General features: G+C 38.7%; 1 protein-coding gene across 12 annotated transcripts in view; it reads right to left on the bottom strand.

The window, feature by feature from the left end:
- Positions 1 to 21,649, bottom strand: part of DYNC1I1 (dynein cytoplasmic 1 intermediate chain 1) — a 437,478-nt gene that overhangs the window by 202,704 nt on the left and 213,125 nt on the right. The gene's annotated exons all lie outside the window — the stretch shown is intronic.

The raw sequence follows: 21,649 nt of genomic DNA, 5'->3' as shown, positions 1-21,649 counted from the left end.
TTGCACTTAGCCAGAAGTCACTGTAAATTTTTCGGCAGGGGGTGACATGATGAGAGCTGTCCTGTTGAATTATTTTTTGTTGAAAGTTGTCCTGTATTATACATTAAGAGCATACAGATCAAGTGCATAGAAACGGGACATTGACTTTCTTCCATGCCTAGTCATCATGGAAACAGAATGCCATCCTTCATTAAGGGCATGTTTTCCAACATGTTCCTTGTGATGATTGCTGCTCTCTTCCATATGTTCTTCAACAAAAGTGAGGTATCTTTCCACCTATCGTGTCTCGATTATCTGGTATTTCCTGAAATGTTTTTTCCACTTTGTCTCCTTGGCAAGGGTTTGTGCAGTCAAGCAGCACCATTGGTCAATTCTCTAATATCAAAATATGATAACCCTGAAAATGTTTTGGAAAAAATGTATTTTCTTCTAAAAGAAAGAGGCTGTCTGGTTTGAGGCAAAGTGGTATCATGGGAAGAAGTTTAAAGTCAGGAAGCACAGAGTATGAATCCCAGTTTGGCTATTTGTTAGCAAGTTAAGCTCTCTGAATCTTAGTTTCTTTATAAAGTATGGAGTAGTGTGATCTGTCTGGCATAGGAGTGAGGACTATTAGTAAATATGTGGATTCCATGTTCCACTGGGCAAGTAACAGGAGCTCCACCAAGGGTAGCTTTTATTAACTAATGTCAACCAAATCTTAAAAGTAGAATTCATAATATGACCTTTGATAGCTTAGCTTTTCTTCAGAGAAATTATTATCTTCCCAAAGTAGGGAATGAAAAATGCAGTGCAAGGAATACAATTCTGTAAATGTCCTGTTACTCAATGACATTTTTGAGAGAGATACTGCTACCTAAAACAATGTTCTATGAAGTGAAGAACAGGTACATATCTCATAATAAAAATTCTAAAGTAACACGCCATTCAAATCTGGAAAAAGAAAGGGTTTCTGGAAGTGAGAAGATATTTGGTGATTTCAAATAAATACATGGAATATTTTATGGAAACATTTGGACATCTAGTTAGGATATGTACAAATGGTAATTTTTAAGCTAAAATTTCTGAATACTGATAACAGGCATTGTGTTAAGCATTTTACAGGGAATTTTATTTTTTGCGTGTACTACGTTTAGTCTGCACTATAATCCTGTGAGGTTTCTTCACTTGAAGAAATTAAGGCTGAGAGAAGTTATAGAGAACACTGCTGTGTATGCAGCTTGTAAGCTGGCTTTGCCTCTGTTATATCTTTGACCTCTCTTCATTGTCATGCTTGATGTCTGTTTCACTGACTTCTCAAGAAATCCCAGTCCCATGATCACTGAGCTACTTCCTCTCTGTAATCATACAAATCTCCTGACCTTGGCCCTGCTCGGTTCTACAAAATCGTTAGACATTTTATTATGTACTTAATACAGACAATATAAAAGATTGCATTCCTTGGTAGTGTTTTACCATTTTCAAAGACTAAACATGGGCAAAATAGGTCAAAATGAGTTACTTCCTTGTTGTTCTTTTATCATTACTATCAAAGATCAATTCCCAGAACCAGAATTTGAGTCTATTCAATCAGAGGACTTCACTAACACCCTCTATAAAGTATATTAAATAATTCATTCCTTAAAAATATTAAGAAAATGCAGATGTTTTTATTTTTTAAAAAGACATTAAGTTCTATCACTGATATCTTCCAAGGCTATGTTAAAAATTAATGCTGAGAGACATACTTATTATAATTCTTGTTTGTTAGGGAAGAATCATTAAAACTACCCGGCCTAATGAATGTAAATGTTAAGAGGAAATTTCATAATGACCTTTTTTTATACTTCAAAGAATAATACATATAGCAGATCTTCCAAAGTGCTGCCAGATTGAAATTTCTTAAAATCTTTCACTGCCAACATACTGCTGGTGTTGAAATACAATCCCTGTCTTTCCCAGCTTCAACAAACATATTTAACACATTTATGCATATATTAGTTAGTGTAAACATGACTCACTTAAGTAGAAAGGGTTTTTTAAAATTTTAATATTTCATCACCATGTCATTCAATGGAAACTACCTGGAGGCTACTATGAGGGAGTTTCAAACATCTCTCATATAAAACATCATTATACATTAGCAGAAACTCTGTTCAGTCAAGAAGAATGGCATATTGGCTGGAGGCAAGTCTATAAACCACATGCAGTTTTAATTAAATTCATTAAAAATGCTGTGTCTCTCAGTAGATTTGAGGGCAGATAGAACCACTTAACAATAGCCAAGACCTAATCCAGTTTGTCAGAACTAATAATAATACAAATGCAATTTCTCACACAGGGACATATCCAAAAAAGTTCACAAATGAGCAATTGTGGTGCTATTTTTTAAAGTAATATTTATAAATTATTGCAAGATGTTACCAGTCTCAGACCATGGTTGCAATGTCTAATTCCAATGAGTTGATAAAAGGTGCTATTAATAAAAAGGCACATCTCGGGCAGCTGACATAACTAATTGATCAAGTAATCTGAGTAAAAATACAAGATTTACTAGGAAACCCGGACAAGGATGAAATCACTCAATTTTCCAAAAGCCAGAGGCCTTGAAAAAAAAAAAAGGAGACCACAACACTTTTATGTCTAACCGAAACCAAATAAAATGATCCCAACGTACAAATAGGCTTCAGATGATATAATGTGACGAGAGATTTCAACTATGTAGGCAAACCTTTCATTTTCTTACCCAAATATGCCAAGCCAAGGATTACCAAAATAGAGAGGGAGGGGGAAAGTCCTATTTCCTCAGTATGTTGTCTCCGAGGGTGGCAAGGAACATTTTTTCCCTCCTCTTCAAATTTCACCATACCTCACTGGACTAATGCTCGATGTAACATTTGGACTTCACGATCTGGGTTAAATTAAGACAAAATAAGATAAAATGGACCCAGATGAACATGAATTTACCTAGGCTGACACTTTTAGTAATGGTTATTGGAAGGTGCATCACCACCAGCCCACCCAAGAATCGCTCTCACAGCCAAAATCACTGTTTGTCTGGAGAACGTGAGGACGACTGGGACATTATTTAGTTCTGCTAGATGACCCCGCAAAGGCTTCCACTGTGCGTGAACTAAAGAGAGAAAGAGACAACTCTCCTGTTCAAACTCTCCATCCAGGTACTTCAAGAAGTGTAGTATAACTCTCTGTCCTCTTGGGAAAACTGGCATCTCAAAAAACGCATTGTTGCTAAGAAAACTCAATTTTGGCAAGAATAGTATCCTGATCCATCTCATGAGGGGAAAATTGGTATGACATAAGATTTCCTCAGTCCTCCAGTGGCGAAATCGATCTCTATCATTGAAATAATTGTTTAAGGAAAGGCATTTTCCAATCATTTTCTCATTTTATCTTCATAATATCTTCTTAAGAAGAAGGTTGGAAAGATACATGAATTTTGTGATGTCTAAACATATCAAGAATGGTTGTTCAAAAGAAGGATAATTGTTTTGTAAGTTGAAGCTGTAGTATAAAAAATAGGAAGGGAAGGGAATTTTAAAAGGGACCCAAAGAAAGGGACACACATATGAATGTCAGTGTCCTCAGCCAAAGAATGTGTGGAACCAAGTGAATGAAGAGATTCGTGATGCACACAGCACATCTCATCCTCTATGTACAGTTAATAAACTGCAAACTCAGACACATTTCATCATATTATTACATATTTTGTATTTTGCTTCTAGACTTGGACTTAATATCTGGTGTGCTATTCCATGGCATGTCCATATACCTGACCCCAACTGCTTAATCAGCAACATGAATGCGTTTCTATTCACCAAATGACACTAGAGAATAATCAGGTAGAGGAACTTATGTTATTCCCAATTTCTTTGAGCCATCAGCTAAGTCCTGCTTCCCAGGATCAAAAAAACATTGGCAACAGCCTGAGCCTTCAATATACCACACTTAGAGAGACAATGGCCACTTGCTCTATTGACCACAAGGTACAAATACCACACTACAACTTCTAGGCTGTTCAGTGAGACCAACTTTTCTCCCCAGTAGTCCAAAAACTTCCTGATTTTATGAAAAGGGAAGCTTCTCAGTCCAATATGTTTTTCTGCAACAAAATTATCTGAATTGATAGGGCGCCTAGGTGGCTTAGTTTTGGCTCAGGTCATGATCCCAGGGTCCTAGGATCAAGTCCAGCTCCCTGCTCAGTGGGGAGTCTGCTTTTCCCTCTCCCTTTGCCCTTCCCCCCTGTTTGTGCACTCTTGCTCTCTCTCAAATAAATAAAATCTTTTAAAAAATTATCTGAACTGTTATCAAAATTAGAATCCTTAAGTGATAATTTTATAGGAAATCTTATTCCACATTAGGGCTCTATAATATAGTAACCAGGGTTTTGTTTGGTTGTTTCTTTCTAAACAAGTCACCAAGTGTAACAACTTTCCTGGATCCTGGCCCTCATAAGCCACTTCCTAATTTGCACAGTTGGTCCTGCCACACACAGGTCCAGCATTATGCACATCCACAGAGAAATAAAGGAAGTTCAGAGCTCAACATTAAGTTGACTTTATTACTGCTTCCCCTCCAACCTTGGGATCCACTTCTATAAATGAGCTCTTTCCTTGTTGCTAGAATCTAAACCTCCCCCTGAACATTGGTTACTTTCTTTTTTGTCTAATTAGCTAGGGCCATTAATGTTATATTCAGTACTTTCATCTTTCCAGAACTGATTTTCTTGCCATGATTTTCCTAATACTTGTTGGGATTTTTAGAGGACCAAATAAACAGTACCCAAATGAGAAATAAGACAAAGACAGAAGTGGAGTGGGACCAAAATAACACTTTCATTATGGATAAAGACTGGGTGAGAACGTAGTTTCCTGAGCAGGCCAAATAGATCTGCTAATTAATTTCCTGAGTTAGGTGGATTTACATACTCATTCACAGACTTGAAAGGCCTCCCAGGTGAGTGTTAAGTAGGATGAATGGTACACAGGAATAGAATGTAACTTGTATGTTATAGGTATCCTCACTCCCCCAACAAAAGACTGAGACTGCCTAGGTTATATTTCTAAATCTAACAACTAGATAAGTCACCATATCTTCTCTAGGGGTGGGGGCTAGGGGTCCAGGAGAGTGAGTAAAGAGGTGGCAAGAGGCCAGCAGTGTTACACTAGCCGAGCTTCATATTGAAGGAAACAACAGATGTGGTCAGAAAGAGCGTTCAGTTGATGCAATTCTCTCTTACCACATGGGAGGCTTGGGTTAGATTTCCAGGCTACACACCCGGGGGGCAGGGTTTTGCAGGGCCAAAATAACAGCTCCGTTCTTTTCTGTCCAAGTTCTGAACTAATTGAGAAATTACATCAGGAATAAAACAAAAACCAAAGTATCATCATTACTACCAATAAGGGATAGGTTGGCAATTTTAACTTACTGTGAAGACAAAACTGGACTTACTGCACCTTTCCCCCAGATTTGAGACCCTGGACCAGCTTACGTGAGGCAGAGCAAAAATTCTTCCTGATGTCACTACCTCTACCTGGTCTGGGGATGACAGTAATATAAAGAGACCAAATTTCCCATGCCTAGGAAAACTGATGAATTAGTTATATCCTATCAAGAAATTCTAGCCAAAAATTATCATCCACCAACCTTCATACAACTCTACTTCTATTAGGAGAAGAAAAGAAAGGCACAAAAGTCAAGGATTTTGAGGGAATCTTGCTCTTCCTGGAAATCAGTAGAAAATAAATATAGGCATTTCCTTCGTACCATAAGTCCCACTATCACAAACCCCAGTGAAGCCTAGGTCATATGGTTGAGTTTCCATTGCCTTCAACTGAATATCCCAAATTTGATCCCTTTGCCTGCCTAAACCATATAGAGATTGCATGGAGCTCTCCTGCCACCATTTTCATGTCCTTGGCTAGTTATTCGTTTACAACTTTTTTTTTTTTTTGCATGCTTTATGCCACAAGAGCTGAGCATACTTCTCTTTCTACTTGGTTGTCATCACTCCCTCTACTTTTGCAGTTCCTCTTTGAAATTTCCTGTTCTTTACTTCCTTGCTATTGCTCAAATGCAGCAATAGCTTTTTTTTTTAAAAAAAAGATTTTATTTATTTATTAATGAGAGACACACAGAGAGAGAGGCAAAGACATAGGCAGAGAGAGAAGCAGGCTCCTCGCAGGAAGTCCGATGTGGGACTCGATCCTGGGACTCCAGGATCACGCCCTGAGCCAAAGAAAGACGCTTAACTGCTGAGCCGCCCAGGCATCCCACTCCTTTTCATTTAAGAGTTTTAATTGAGATGAGGTAGGATGCAGTCTCAGAATCCTTCTCCATACAACAGTCCAGATAGTCACTACCAATAGATTTCAGTTGTCCCTCAAGATCTATTTCTTTTTGGGATGACTTCATACTGTCATTCTTTAAGAAATGTATTGCCTATCATCAGAAGTTCTGGATACTATGTTACCTTTTACATGCCACATTTTTTCTGCCACCTTAGTATTTTCTTCTTAATATTATTTTTTTAAACTTTCTAAATACCTTTCTCTACTACAAACTATATTAGCATCCTGGTACTATATTACCCTTTAGGACATCCCTTTGTAGGCCAATGCATTAACTCTTTTGGTTAGAATTTGCTTACCTACACTGCTACCATATTCCCCTATCATGCACACTTAACCACTGTTTGTATCTTCTAGAGCTAGGACCCTGTGGATCCCTTTCTGGCAGGTCTAGTTACATCAAGGTTCCCACTGTCATTCCTATCCTATCACTCACTAATATTCTATAGTGAGTTTTATACTTGCCATTTTATTTTTGTTTACTGTATGTCTCATGTCTGTTTTTTCTTTTATTATTATTTTGGGGCTTTACATTAAGTGAATATTTTCTACTATAACACCTTAATGTTAAATAATTTTCACCATTTCTTTATTTCCTGCTTCAGATTTATATTAATCCCAGTGATGTGTAGAAATGTTACACCTATATAGCTCTATTATGCTTCCCCCTTTTCATGCTGTTATTGTCATGCATAATACATCTCTACATGTTACAAAGCCAACAATGCATTGCTATAACTATTGCTTTATATAATTGTATGTATCTTAAAGAAGCTGAGAAAAGAAAGGAGAGCAATTACATACTTCTGGCCTTCCTTATTTAGCCTTTGTACTTGGCTCTCTTCATTTGTTCCTGTGCATTCAGATTATCATTTGCCAAATGTAACTTTATTCCTACCCACTTCGTTTGTAATGCTAACAGCAATATACATTTCTATATTGTATAGATCCAGCAATATAATGATATGCATAGTGTTTTATATAACTTATTTAAACTAGTTAAGAGAAGAAACAAAATGCATTTATATTGTCTTCTGTAGTTATGTAATTAATTGTCTTTACTTGCATTCTTTGTTTTTTCCTGTGGATGTGAATTTGGAATCACTTGCTCCTAACCTGAAGAATTTCCTTTAGTGTTTTTTCTAAGGTGGTTCTGCTAGCAACAAATTTTCTCGGTGCTTCTCTCGGTGCTCATTTATCTGGGAATGTTTTCATTTCACTTTCATTTTTAAAAGACAGTTTTGCTAGGTTCACATTTATTTTTGCCAGTTTTTCCTTTGAGTACTTTAAATGTCATCCCACTGTCTTCTGCCTGCCATTGTTTCTGATAAGAAGTCAGTTGCTAATCTTGTTTGGCTCCTTTATAAGTGAAAATCCATTTTTCTCTTGCTGCTTTCAATATTTACAGTAGGATGTGTCTCTTGTGAAACTCTCTGCATTTATCCTACTTGGAATTTGTTGAGACTTGTGATTGTAGATTCATGTTTTCAGCCATTATTTCTTTACATATTTTCTTCTGCTCCTTTCTCTCTCACCTTTATCTGGTTCTTCCATCATATATATGCTGATTCACCTAAGGGTATCTACATTTCTCTGAGGATCTCTTCATTTTTCTTCATTCTCTTTTCCCTCTGAAGTTTAGACCAGATACTTTCTATCAATCCATCTTCTGCCAGTTCAATTTACTGTTGTGCTCAACAATGAATATTTTTTTTCAATTTTTATACTTTTCAAATCCAGGATACACTAGGTTCTTTTTTTATAACTTGCATCTCTGCTAATATTCTCTAATAAAATATTGTAATCATACCTTCATTTATTTTTTAAAGCATGGTTTCCTTTAGTTCTTTGAAAAAATCTATTTATTCATACCTCTTTCTCAATTTATATATATATACATATATATATACACATATATACACACACGGGGGCGGGGAGAGAGAGGGAAGAAGAGAAAGAGAGATAAACTACTACTACTTTGAAGTTTTCATCTGTTATATCCAACATCTGCTCACTTTCATAGGCAGGTTTATTTGCCTGCTTTTTCCCATCAGACTTCCATTTTCATTGTATGCCTCATATTTTTGTTGGAAACTAGCTATTTTATATAATACATTGTAGAAATTCTGGGTTCTGGTTGATTCCCCTCCCACTTTTCCAGGAGTTGGGCTATTGCTATTTGCTTCTTTATTTGTTTAGTGACTAGATTATTTTTGCAAAATTTGTTCTCCCCCCTCCCCACATAGTGTGAAGCCTCTGATATTGCTTCTTGGAGGATGTAGCCTTGGACATGTGCAGTCATTCTGGAATGATGGTCCTTTGCAGTCCTTTTAACCACCTCTTTCCTTGACTATACCCTATTGTTAAGTTCCACTAATTGCTAAGAATGCTCTGGGTTTTTTGGGCAATGTCCTGGGGCACAAATTTCTCCATGGTTTGATCCAATTAAATTCAGACTCCTTTAGAAAAATAGCTTCAAGATCAATTTTTGAGATTGTCTGATCCCAGGAGGGCTCTTTTTAACTCTTGGTTTCCCTGGCTTTGTCTTGGTAAACTAGTCAGGCTATGGTTTAGCTTATATCTCAAATGCATCTACCAGTTATCTCTTAATTGCTTTACACCATAACCTTCGCTGTTTTGAAAATGTCCTTTGGCTTAAACATCCCCACACTCTGTTGCAAATGAAGTCAGCTTCTTTGGGAAGAGATTTTAAGCTCTGTGATTTATGGCCTGCTTTTTCCCCTGGACAAAATCTCTGCCGAAGCTCTGGCATGGAGGGAGGGAACAGCAGCACACCTCTTCAAATTACACCGCTGCTTTCAGAGCTGGATGCTTGGCAGACTGGGATCCTGCTATAGCCTCTGGTCATTTGACTTGCCTGTCCCTAAGTGGAATCTCTGCTTTACATATGAATTGGATGAGAATGATTAGGGCCCTAGAATTCTTAGAATGCTGAAGCCAAAGTAAAGTCCCTATCTTTCAAGTTTAGGCTAGGCTGAAGAAGAGTATGCCCACCTCTCAGTTGTCCTTGCTTGGAAGGTAGGCTCTATAACAGGTAGCTAACCGGTAGCCAATGGCAGATAATGGGAATGCTAATGTCCTGCCTCTCCCAGGAAGATACTGTAGCCCTCCAACTGGAAGCTGGTGGGAGAGGCAGCTCTGTGTTCTTTTTTTATTTTTCCTTTTTTAAATTTAAATTCAATTTGCCAACACATATTGTAACACCCAAGGCTCATCCCATCAAGTGCCCTTCTTCGTGCCTGTCACCCAGTCACCCCATTCCCTCATACACCTCCCCTTCCACAACCCTCTGTTTCGCAGAGTTAGGAGTCTCTCATGGTTTGTTTTCCTCTCTAACTTTTCCCCACTCAGTTTCCCACCTTTCCCTTAAGGTCCCTTTCATTATATTCTTTGCTGCATCTTTTTGAAGCAGACTTTGCTTCAAGCTAAACTGGAGAGAAGAGGGAGTTCAAATATCATGGACTCTTCCTGTTCTTATCAAGTTTTAGTAAGTATTCTTTAATAGATGTCTTTTCATTTATTGTATGCTCTTGGGATCATTTCCAGAGACTTTAAATAGGTTTTTTGTTTGGGGGGTATTTTTTTTCTCAACAATGCTCACCACTTTTAAAGGGAAGCAAATCCACAAAACTCCCCATGTTGCCATGCTAGCAGTGAAACCTTTATATACTTCTTAAGTTAGTCAACATAGCAATTGTTATTCTTCAGGAAATAAAAAGGTTTGTTATACCCTGTAATGTTCTTTAATCCTGGCATTTCTTGAATCTATTATTGATCAAGAGCAATGAACAGAAATGTCCTCTTCATTTTGGGGTGCTATGGGAGTTATATTCAAAGACTATTAATGTGCTTTTCTATTTGTCTTCCTGAACATAATGATCTTCACTCTACCTATGGCATTCATTTGCTGGAAGAGAGACTAGAATTTGATACAAAAGTATGACAATAAAACAGCTAAGGTGAGGTTCAGCTCCCCTCTCAAAAGAGAGTTAGGTTTAATTGAAGAAGAAAGAACATTCCAAATTCCTTTTCCTTACCATTTAGAATATCAAAACTGTAAAGATCATCCCCTCTATATACTCCTCCCCCTAACCTGTGGGGGAAGTTAAACACAGGAGTTTATTTCCAGATAAGTGGCAAGGAAAGGAGCATGCAGAGAGAAGAAGAGAGAAATTTTTTAGATATATCTGGATTTCCACTTTTGGGAAAGAAGCATTGGGAAGGGTGCAGCATAAGATAAACTAGGAAGATAAATGAACACAGGGACCCTTGGATCACATTTCCTGTTTGGGAAGCTAGGAGGAGACCATTACACAACTGGTCTCATTCACTACGAGGTACCCCAGCCTGGTGGGGTTGGTTGTCATGAGAAGATGGAGAGAAGAACTGATGAGTGCTGCTGAGCCTCCCTCAGATCATCTGAGGTATGGATGCTGAACTGAGGGCCAGTTTGCCATGAGGGTCTGTTGCGGTAGATAAAGTGGCTGCTACATGGGCTGGGGACTGACTTCTAGGCCAGGGGCTGGATAGAGGATAGGGCATTGATTCAAGGTCTGGAGATAAGGAAAGTTAAAAGGAAACCAGATTATCAAGAAGAAAATGACCCATACTCCTAAGAACATTATCAAGCAAAGAGAACAGATACTAGTCCACCACCTATACACTATAGCATGGAGTGCCAGTGCCCAAGAGGTCAAAGAACATCAATCCAAAGAACAGCAGATGTCAGCCAGCACACTGTCAAGGACTGACACAAGGTCAGCGTCCCTATTCTCCCTCCCACTCCACCAAAGCCATGTGATCATATAAATCTCACCTTTTTGCCCTCTGCATTTGGCCATAATCTTAGGAAGAAAGTGGGAGTAAAGTTTAAGCATTTATACCCAATTTTAACTGCATACACCAACTGAGACTGTTTAAAATAAGAGATTGCACTAAAGTTGTTTATTTCATACATTTCCCCCATTTTCCTCTGGTAGCCAGGTAGTATTACAGAAGCTGCCAACAAACTAAAAGAGCTGCATTCTCTCTGCATTTCTGACTTATAAAATGAGTAAATTCTGTAAGAACACTGTAAGTACCTGAGTGTGCTGGGCACATATAAATATAATTTTTTTACCTCCCCCTTTTTCTTTTCATGTCAGAGTAGGCATTTTTTTAAATATATATTTTTGGCTGTCCACCATCCAAATGTTCTCTTTTGGAAGGGAGTGTACCAAAACAGTCTCCCTTGGTGGAAGCTGGGCTAGGGCAGTTAGTTATTTCTCTGCCTGGCCTCTCATAGCTAATGTAGGGCATGTAACCTAGATTTAGCTAAGTGGACTTTCATATTGCTCTTTAAATCTCAACTGAGTACTGTCAAGGTTCAGGGAGAAGTAGGGGTTTTCAAAGCAGCAGTGATGACAGTTTCAATCCTGAGTGTAACTGTGAGCATCCAGTGACAGGAAATCCAGGATGCTTGGTCTTACAGCACTGAACAGATTCAATGGCATGATCTTCTTAGCTGCTGTCTCAGTCATCTTGGGCTGCCATCACAGAATACTATAGACTGAGTGGCTGGAACAACGGAAATTTATTTTCTCACAGTTCTGGAGGCTGGGAAGTTTAAGATCAAGTTACCAGCAGATCCAGTTTGTCGGAGCTCCCTTCCTGGCTTGCAGACGCCTCCTCACCATGTCCTCACATGGCCTTCCCTCTGTGTATGCATGCAGAGACAGAGACAGATCTCTTTCTTCTTCCTCTTACAAGGCCACCAATTCTATGGGATTAAGATTCTACCCTGATGACCTCATTTAACCTTAATTACCTCCTAAAAGCCCTATTTCAAATACACTCACAGTAGAGGTTAGGGCTGCTTTGCTTCAATTTCTAACCTAAGTCTAATTCATCAGTTCTATCAAGTAGCTCATATCTTTCCAACAAATCTCTTTTATATTTAGGTTAACCAGAGCTAATTTTTATTGTTGGCAACCATGGACCCAGACTGGCACAGATATGAGTATCAGAAGACAATTACCCAGGGAATTGTTGTTGGTTATTTGCCCTAATAGTGGCTAAAGAAAATGAAAACTCAGATTCTGGGAATGAGAACCTGTCAGCCATAACAAATAGCTGGATAATTTTTTTCTCCGTGGTGATTTTTAATGAAGTGTCCACTGAAAAGAAGGATTTAAGGGATAAAAGTGTCACTGCCACTGAACAGACTGAATGGCATGAAGAATTTAAAGACACTAGGGTGAGGTGAATGCTTCTAATGGGACTGGACAGCTTAAAGAAGAGATGACAAATTCAAATCTCTATATTTTAGCTCAAGGCATAAACCCAGGGAATTTCTCTGGTTGTGATAAACATCTGCATACACGTCTGCCAAAATCAAAAGCAAATTTTAAATTTTGTGGGCTCCTGAATAAAAGCCCTCTGAATTGCCAGCCTCACCAAGTTGCTCATGTGAAAGTGACAGTACTGATTAGCAAATAATGGGAAACTGAATATGGGGGAAACTACGGAGGCTTGGGAGTACCCCCAAACCACAGTCAACACTAAGCCTTTCTTGACAGCCAAAGAAGACCCACCTCATTTCTTTTTTGCATCTGCATCATCTTACATCAGGGCTGAGACAGCTCTCTGCCTATCTACAGCCCTTGACTGCCACCTGCCACACAGGGCATCATGCCAGCAGGACCTGGTGAGTAAGCTGGGTTATCTCCAATACCTGATTAAGACAAGTAGGCTAGAAGATGGGGAAAAAATCTCTGAATATCTAAGACCTGACATTTCAGAAAAGTTTCCATAGGTCTAGAGGTCTGGTGGACTTCAAACAATATGGCAAATGCACTGTTTATCTAATACTATGAGTCATAATGCTTGGTGGGCCAGAAGAGCTACCATGTACATGTTTATTCCATTTTACCAGGTGACTCAAAAGGCTTCTTCTACCTTTAAGTGGGTGTAATACTTAGCAATTATGGTCCCACTGATTCAATGGCACTCAGAGTGTCTGTGGTAAATCACACAAATAGCTCTAAAAGGGAATCATGGAAGAGGTCTTGAGATTTGAGAGCAATGGTGTAGCTTCTTCATTATGTTACTACACCTTTGAGAGACAGGAGTTGGTTTGCCACTGGGCCCAAGCAGAGATTAAAGGATAACTATACAATACTAGGTAATTATGGAAAACAAACCATGTTTATGTGTTATGTGTTATGAATTGGAGTGTTATATGATACATCTAGCCATAAGCATCAGGAGGATCCACTGTTAGATCATCAGGATGGGCAAGTGTTATATACTGGGTTGCAGCAAGTCTCTATGAGTCAGGTGCCCACACTCTCCAGCATTCTGACTTCTGGTATACTGTCTCTCCTCCTTCAGCCTAATGAGAAACTCCCTGTAATTAGCCTCCTAAAGAAAATATTTGAGCCTGGATTCTGGGAAATTCTAAGTGATATGCTAACATAAGCCAGAGATGGACTGCTGGAAATATAGCCTCTTTAGGTGCAGGCTAGAAATTCAGTAGAGAAGGAAAACCACTACAATTTCACTTGGATGAAGAGTTTTGGTTAGCATATCTCATTGCCCATTTTAGTTGGAAAAATAGATTGTATGAAAAAACAGTCCATGGGCAATGACTAATGTGTCGACTGGAAGCTCACAATTAGAGGATACAAATGGCAAGAATATTAGGAAAGAAGTATATGGAGGAACCTTTCAATATAGATCTAGAATAACAGAATATTTACTTACAACCAGAAGTTAGACACTGTGAAGGAGGCTTCTACTAATCTGATGGAAGAGTTGGTATGTTCTATATGTTATTGTTATCCTGTGTCCAGTTGCACAAGTGCTGAACATGGGCTCATAAAGCATCTACAATGGCAAGAATGTAGGCTACGTAGAAAACTCAGTGGCCTTGACTCAATGCCCTTTCTATTGCCCAACCACAGATCAATCTAAACCCTCAATATTGGACCATATCTTGAAAGAATAATCAGCAAAGTTGCTCACTTTCACCTTTTTCTATCATGCAGAGAAGAGTCAACATCTTTCCATTAGAATAACTACTTATTCTGAATTTTTCCCCTGCTTGTCATGTTTCCCCTAGGAAGTGACCAGCAAGGTCACAGACTTACTGAAAACTTTATGTAGCGTGGGTTTGGGCTGTCTTCTTAATAATTAGCTTCTCTTGATTTCTGCCTGTCCTTGGAGCCTGTTTTTTCAATCTTCATGTTGACTCTGTGAGTTACAGAATATCCTTCCATTCAAGCTCTCCTGCTTAGACTAGCCATTGTTTCCAGCGTTTGAAATTATGAATTCTAGAAGAATCTCATCCACCTCCTACCCTTTGACCCACTTTTGTTTCTTCCATTATCTGGCTCATAAGGCAGATAGTTGCTGTTAATCTTTGAGCTAAGTCAGGTCATCCAACCATTCCCACACCAAAATTTAGCACTATGCCAGATGCTAGTGGTACACAGAATTAATGTGTCCATGACTAGGGATGAGGACCTATGAGAAGGAATGCCTTGAAGGATCATGGGGATTTGATTTGGAAGTGGACCTGAGAGAAGCTGATAATCATCTATGATTACATATTTACTTGATATCAGGTCTATAATTTGGGTATTAGCAATCTTTTTTTTCAGTGAAATGTACTTCTACCTACCATGTGTGAGCCTTGGAGTCAGATTTAAAAAAAAAATCTCAGAATTGCTTTTGTGTTCTTAATATGAGCTTCCAGGCCCAGAGCCTTAATTGAGCCTCATTATTCATCTTCCTGATGTTAAGAGGCTCTTTAGGCACCTTAAGGTAGCCTGAAGAGCCTCCTTAGGCTCTTTTCTTACACCAAGGTTGTATGAAATACTACAGGGATGGATTCATCATAGCAGCTTTTGAAGGACAATGTTTTTATTCCATGCAAAATCTTTTACTTCTGAACTTCATTAGCACATTAACCCTTGACCCTGAGATTGTGATATGATGGTTAATTTAGTGGCTAACTGATGGTTAAATATAAAGTTACCAGACCATTTTCCTAAGGTATAACATTTTATTTTCCAGTATGGGTACTGTAATGAAGATATAACCTCATTTTGAGCCTAAAGTTCACACGATGCTCTAGACTCATTTTTCTCAATGTCCTTTCCCCTTCTATAGAACTACAGATTACAGAAGTACAGGAAATAAGATGGTGCCCACTGGTACCAAGTCCTGCTCTCTCCTCTTTGTCTTTTTTGTTGAATTCCGGCTTTATTTTTAGTTGTCATTTAGCATCCTTCTGTTTTCACTGGAAGGAATATTTAGGATAAATGTATTTATTTGACTGTACCATCTATGGCACTCTCCTTAGGCACTTAAAAAAATAAGTTAACTTTTAGCATGAGGCTTCTCCTTTGGAATATCAAGACTGGCTAGCATCTAAGCCAGTATCTATCTTAATGTGTAATCTAAATCAAGAACTAAACCATCAAAGCTCTCCTAACCAACAGCTGAAAAGAAGGTTCAGGAGTAGGGAAAACAATTATCGTTTTCTTTAACCAGAAAATTTGTCTATTCATTATAAATAATATCTAAAAAATAATGTCTGTATTCCTAAAATAGCCCATCCTTTTTTTTTTTTTTTTTTGTCTTTCAAGAAGCTTGACAATATGATGGTAATATTTTTAAAGAAAACGAATGTCCTAAGGAAAGATCCCTCAACTGCTGACCTTGTTAACTAACAATGGGCCTAAAGCCTCTACAGTTATTTCTGAAAGAGGATTAACACTTTAATCAAGTGTCAAAGGGGAAATAGTAGGCATATTTCAAGGTTGCAAAACATGGCAGATGTCAATATTTCTGGAGCAGTGTCAGTTCTACAGAACACAAATGGAAAATAAGATTAGTCTGTGTCATCTTCACTAGGGATTCTTAATTTGCATCCAGATGCTACCATGGCTTGTCTCCAAATACTTGGCTGTTTTTTAAATATTAAGTTTAAAGAAAGAGTGTAAGGTCCAGGAATCCGGGAACCAGGTGAAGAGCTTGAGTCGAGGTTATTTCACCAAAGCCTGTGTTTCCCAACTTATCTCCAGAGGTTTCAAGATTGGCTTCCACTATAACCCTAAGAACTGCCTGGTTTCATATTTAAAATTCCAAATAGATATTTCCACTTAGATTCTCTGATAAAGGACTTTATCAAAGAATTATGCTCTTGGGGGCCACCATGGTGTAGGAAGACTTAGAAGTCAACTGTATGCCATTCAAGATTTAAATCTTGATCATTTTCTCTAATCACTTCACATGGCAGTGGGCAAGAAGGGAGAGGGAAGTGGCACAGGTGTAGATAACTAACAAGGAGGTCATACACAGTTTTTGGCAGTTTGTTGTACACCACGAAGACAGAGTGGAAGGAACAAACATCCCATTATGTGAACTCTGGACTATGAAGGGAAAACCTGGGGGGTGGGGGGTTCTCATAATTGTCTCTATGTTAACAGAATGAGGCTTATTTGTGGACTTGTCCTGCTCATCAGAGTATAACTTTCCTTCTGCCCAACCATCTAACATCTGCCTGGGCATAGCTGACCTCATAAGAAGGAGGAAAATCTGTGATGTCATCAGGCCCCTGGAGGAATTCTCTATAAATCAGGGGGATCTCCTCACCCAAGTGCCTCTGGCCAGCTGTGGTGAAGTGAAGATCAGGCTGGCTTCATGGGTCTCAGCTTCTGAACCTGTGAAATGATGGTCTGTGGCAGATGTGAGCTATCCAATACAGGGTCCCTCAGCCATGTGTGGCTATTGAACACTTGAGATGTGCCTAATGCAACTGAAGAACTACATTTTTACTTTTACTTAACTTTAAAAAGGGATATTTGATTCCATTATTGAAAAGCTTTTAAATATGTATGGAGCAACTATAGCACTTGAAACTGCTGTTTCAATTGTAAATTTTAAGAAATCTAATTACTGTTCAAGTATTTCCAATGAAAATTTAGTGTTTGGGAGTGCCTGGGTGGCTTAGTTGGTTAAGCATCTGCCTTTGGCTCAGGTCAGGCTCCCAGAGTCCTGGGATGGAGCCCCACGTTGGGCTCCCTCCTCAGTAGGGAATTTGCTTTTCCCTCTGTGCCTCCCACCCACTTGTGTTCTCTCTCTCTCTCTGAAATAATAAAATCTTTTTTTTTTAAAGAAAATTTAGTGTCTAAATTGGGATATGCCCTACGTATAAAATACAAACCAGATTTTGAAGACTTAATATAAAAAAGAATGTATAATATCTCAATAATTTTTATATTGACAATATTAAAGTGTTTTTAATATATTGGGTTAAAAGGATATATTATTAAAATTAATAATGGACCATTCTGTTTCTATTAGACCAGTGCCAGACTAGACTACTCTAGGCAACTCTCTTATACTTACAGCTTCTGTATTAAGTATATGCTGGAGAGGATGGGAAGCCAAAGTAGAAATTCTCCTCAACCGATCAAGAAAATATTTTTTTAAAAGTGCAAAGGTGAAGGCAGCCTGGGTGCAAAGGTGAGGCAGCAGTTTAGTACCGCCTTCAGCCCAGGGTGTAATCCTGGAGACCCAGGATCGAGTCCCATGTCGGGCTCCCTGCATGGAGCCTGCTTCTCTCTCTGCCTCTCTCTCTCTGTTTCTCATGGATAAATAAATAAAATATTTTACAAAAGAAAATACCTTAATTTAAAAAAATAGTGTAAAGGTGAAACAAAAGCCTTCCTTAGCCATATTCCCACACATCTCTTCCAAACTTAAACCAAACTTAAATTTAAGTCGTGTCTCTGCCAAGTAAAAACTTGATGACTGCTTTGCTCTATCCTGGCCAACACAGGTGGTTTTCTCCTTCAGTTCTTATAACTGCCATGTTCATGGGTAGTTAATGCCCATGTTCATGGGAGTGAAATTAGAGGCCTGGCTGAAGTGGAATCACTGAACTCTCCTCACCACATCATCTCACTCCCATGACTTTTTCTTAAAAACCCACCAAAACCAATGTAGCCTTAATGCATAGATCATACTCCCTCCTCCCTTGAAGGACAGTGAATACTTTCTCTTCTTTCTTATTTCTCCAGCATCATATCATTCTTCATTTCTTCCACTGATATCTATTGAGCCCTTTCTTTGTGCCAGCTGCCATGTTGAGCATGGTAGTAAAGGACATACAGCCCACTCAATGCAAACATTTAGATAATCATTAAATACAGAGTGATAAAGGAGGATATGGACTACACCCATGGTAGGAGGGACACATCACAAGTGGAATTACCAAGGAGCCAACCCTTAACTGTTCTTTCCTTTGACTTCCCAAAGGAAGCAAACAGGAGAAAGGGCATTCCAGGCAGGGAGACAGTACATGCAAGGGTATGGAAGCTGACACTGTGTGGCACCGTCGTCAATGAAAGCAGATTGGTCTATCTTGGGCATAAGAAACAAGGCATGAGAGGAGAGTAGGGGGAATGAGGGAGGAGTCAACATGAAGCCATTAAGTTCCCATTTCTAAAATATCATGAAGGGGAGAGGATGATCAGAGGATACTTCAAAACTATCAATAGGTTTTCTAAATTTCCTCCTCCACCTTCCAGAGCAGCTTACATAGTACCAGCAAGTTATGTTCTCATTCTCTTAGGAGTCATTACAGAACTTAGGAGTTTCAATGATATCTATGGCATCATCTTTGTCATTCAACAGCATTTACTGGGTGCCTTGTATGAGCCAGTCACTTACCCACTACAACAAGGATACAGAAGATGGACTCCTAACTAATCTCAGGAGGTCAGAGGCAATCTAGGGTGTATTAATAGAAGGCAAAGTAGAGGTAGTCTGGCAGGGAAGCATTTTTTTTCCTTTCTTATTACTTGGGACAAAAACCGTATGCTTAAAATGTTTTTAGGGGGTAGAGATATCTGGCTTCCCAATAGCATGTCCTAGATATCTGGCTTCCAAATATCAGCCTTATTTGTCTGCAACTGATGACTTAAATTTGAATGGAAAATAAGTATTCATAGGGACTTTGTTCCTCAGTCTTCCTGGTTTAAATCACCCTCTGGAGTGTTTCTCAGAACAGGTCATTATGATCACAGGTTAAGAGAATGTTTGTTATAGTACAGAGTAGAGTAAAGAGACTTATGATTGGGAAAAGTACTTTCCCTCTTTTTAAAGAGTAAAGTGGTAACATGGAAAAAAACAGAATGCACTGGAACTCTACTGGATACAGAACACATCAATGCTCTGAGATCACTCGTTTGAATATTGTTAAAATTTCCATAGTTGCAATATGACTTAGAAAACAGCATCCCTCCATACTCTATGGGCACTAATACACTATGGATCTTATATACACCACAGTTTAAATATTATCCACCCAAGAGCTGCACTGTGTCATAAAATCCAGTAGTTCATCATTTCCTGCCTCTGAATGGCTACAATGGTCATGAAAACATTGCCATGGCTCAAACCCCAAATCAGAAGCCAACCCAAACCAACCACATAGTCGATTCTCACTGCCGACTGCCCGCTGTGGCCCCCAGTCCTCCCTCCACAAGCTCTCTTCACACAGAAGGTGAAAGGGGAGCACTGGGCACTTGCGCCAGCCAGGCAGCTGGGTGACTGTGGGCAGCCGAAGGTCAAAGAATCATGTGTAGTGAGAGGACAATTTGATGAACCCAAATCTAAAGCTCTACCAGTCTAGACCCATCAGGCATTGTTTAATGTGTAGAGCTGCAGTTGCTAGCTTTGAGTTCAAGTCTGTATTGTGGAATTTGAACCATCGAAACAGCCATCACCACAAAATCCTTCTATGAATCTTGTTAACAAAACAGGAAGAACTTCTGCCAATAGCTGAGAAATAAATTCCTTCTTTCCTGCTGCTTGGACCACAGCATAATGAGGGCGCCCCAGCTCTCTGTGCAGTAATAAAATGGAATGCTCAGGCTTTTTCTTTTGATGTGTTCTAGTTTAAAAGTTGAGAGTTGATGCCTTTTCATCCTTAATTTATCTTCCCTTGTAAATATGTCTGTGCCCTTTCCAATATCTGAAGTCTACATGTTTTCAAAATAGAATTCACTCCTTCTCTTATTTCAGTTGTATAACTTTATGTTATGGGTCAGATTTTGGGCTAAATAAACATACCTCAGGCTACAACTCTGCAAATACCTCTGGCAGCAAATTAACTCAAACAAATGTTTTGGTTGGGTGGTGAGGTTGTTTTTTAATAATTTTTCTGATCTGCCTGGAGGTCCAAGGATACTCTAGGTGAACTCCCAAAGGCTTTTCTAACTTTGTATTTTCTGCCACATTAATATACAGTTCTTGAAGTTTCTTGCAGTGGTTGGTTTAAAATTTCACCACCAGAGGGTGCTACTTGTTTGCTTCTAAAATTCATTTCACTATCAGATTTGAAAGATGGAGGCTCTGTCACCAAAGACTTGTCCCTGCAGCAGCCAGCATTACTCAGGAAGGGTTTTCAGAAGACCTATAGGCAGTGCTCTACTTCAAGGAATCAGATTTCACTTTGCTTCAGACATTACATGTTTTTTGGTTTTTTGGTTTGTTTTGTTTTTACATTATATGGTTAGAACCCAAACTGAAAATCCCTGTAGCACACACAAACCAAATTGCACTAATATATATATTTGCTGTAAACCAAGCAAGGCATTCGAATCATTTTTCATTCTCATGGCTTCTGTTCAGTCGTATCAGATAACAACAATGAACCCAGAACTCTAACATCCTCTTCACCAAACCAAACAGTAAAATAACATAAAGTAAAAAGAGAATTTGCTTAGCTATAACAATAATGCTATTTTCCAACAATGCAACCTCCTTTTATCCTAAGTATACAGCTCTATCTCTTCTGCTTGAGTGTAATTTCTTATTTCTAGGGAGCATTTTATCAGCTGCAATTTCTCTTAGTTTGTTTGTTTGTTTGTTTTGATTGGGATCTGCATGTGAATTTTCCACCTGAATTTTTCTGGTATACACGAAGTAGCAAGGAGTTCAGTTCAGTTCCCATTCACCTATGTGGAATGTACATGGCAAACCTTTTTAAATTTTAGACTTCAAGTTTTAAATGGTAAGAAACTCTGATGTGTCATTATCTGAATGGTTAAGTCAATCAGGGGTCAGCAGAGTTTTTCTCCCAAGTGCCAGATTACAGCAAGGATTTTTGGCTATGTGAGCTGTAAGTGCTGTCACAGCTACTCAATCCTTCCATAACAGCAAGAAAGTAGCCACACAGACTATAGACACCAATGATTAGATCTGGCTGTATTCCAAAAAACACTTTA

The sequence above is a fragment of the Vulpes vulpes genome, chromosome 7, assembly GCF_048418805.1.
Source record: "Vulpes vulpes isolate BD-2025 chromosome 7, VulVul3, whole genome shotgun sequence".
Classification (NCBI taxonomy): Eukaryota; Metazoa; Chordata; class Mammalia; order Carnivora; family Canidae; genus Vulpes; species Vulpes vulpes.
Note: the sequence above shows the minus strand (reverse complement) of the source record. Positions and strands in the feature narration are given on the sequence as shown.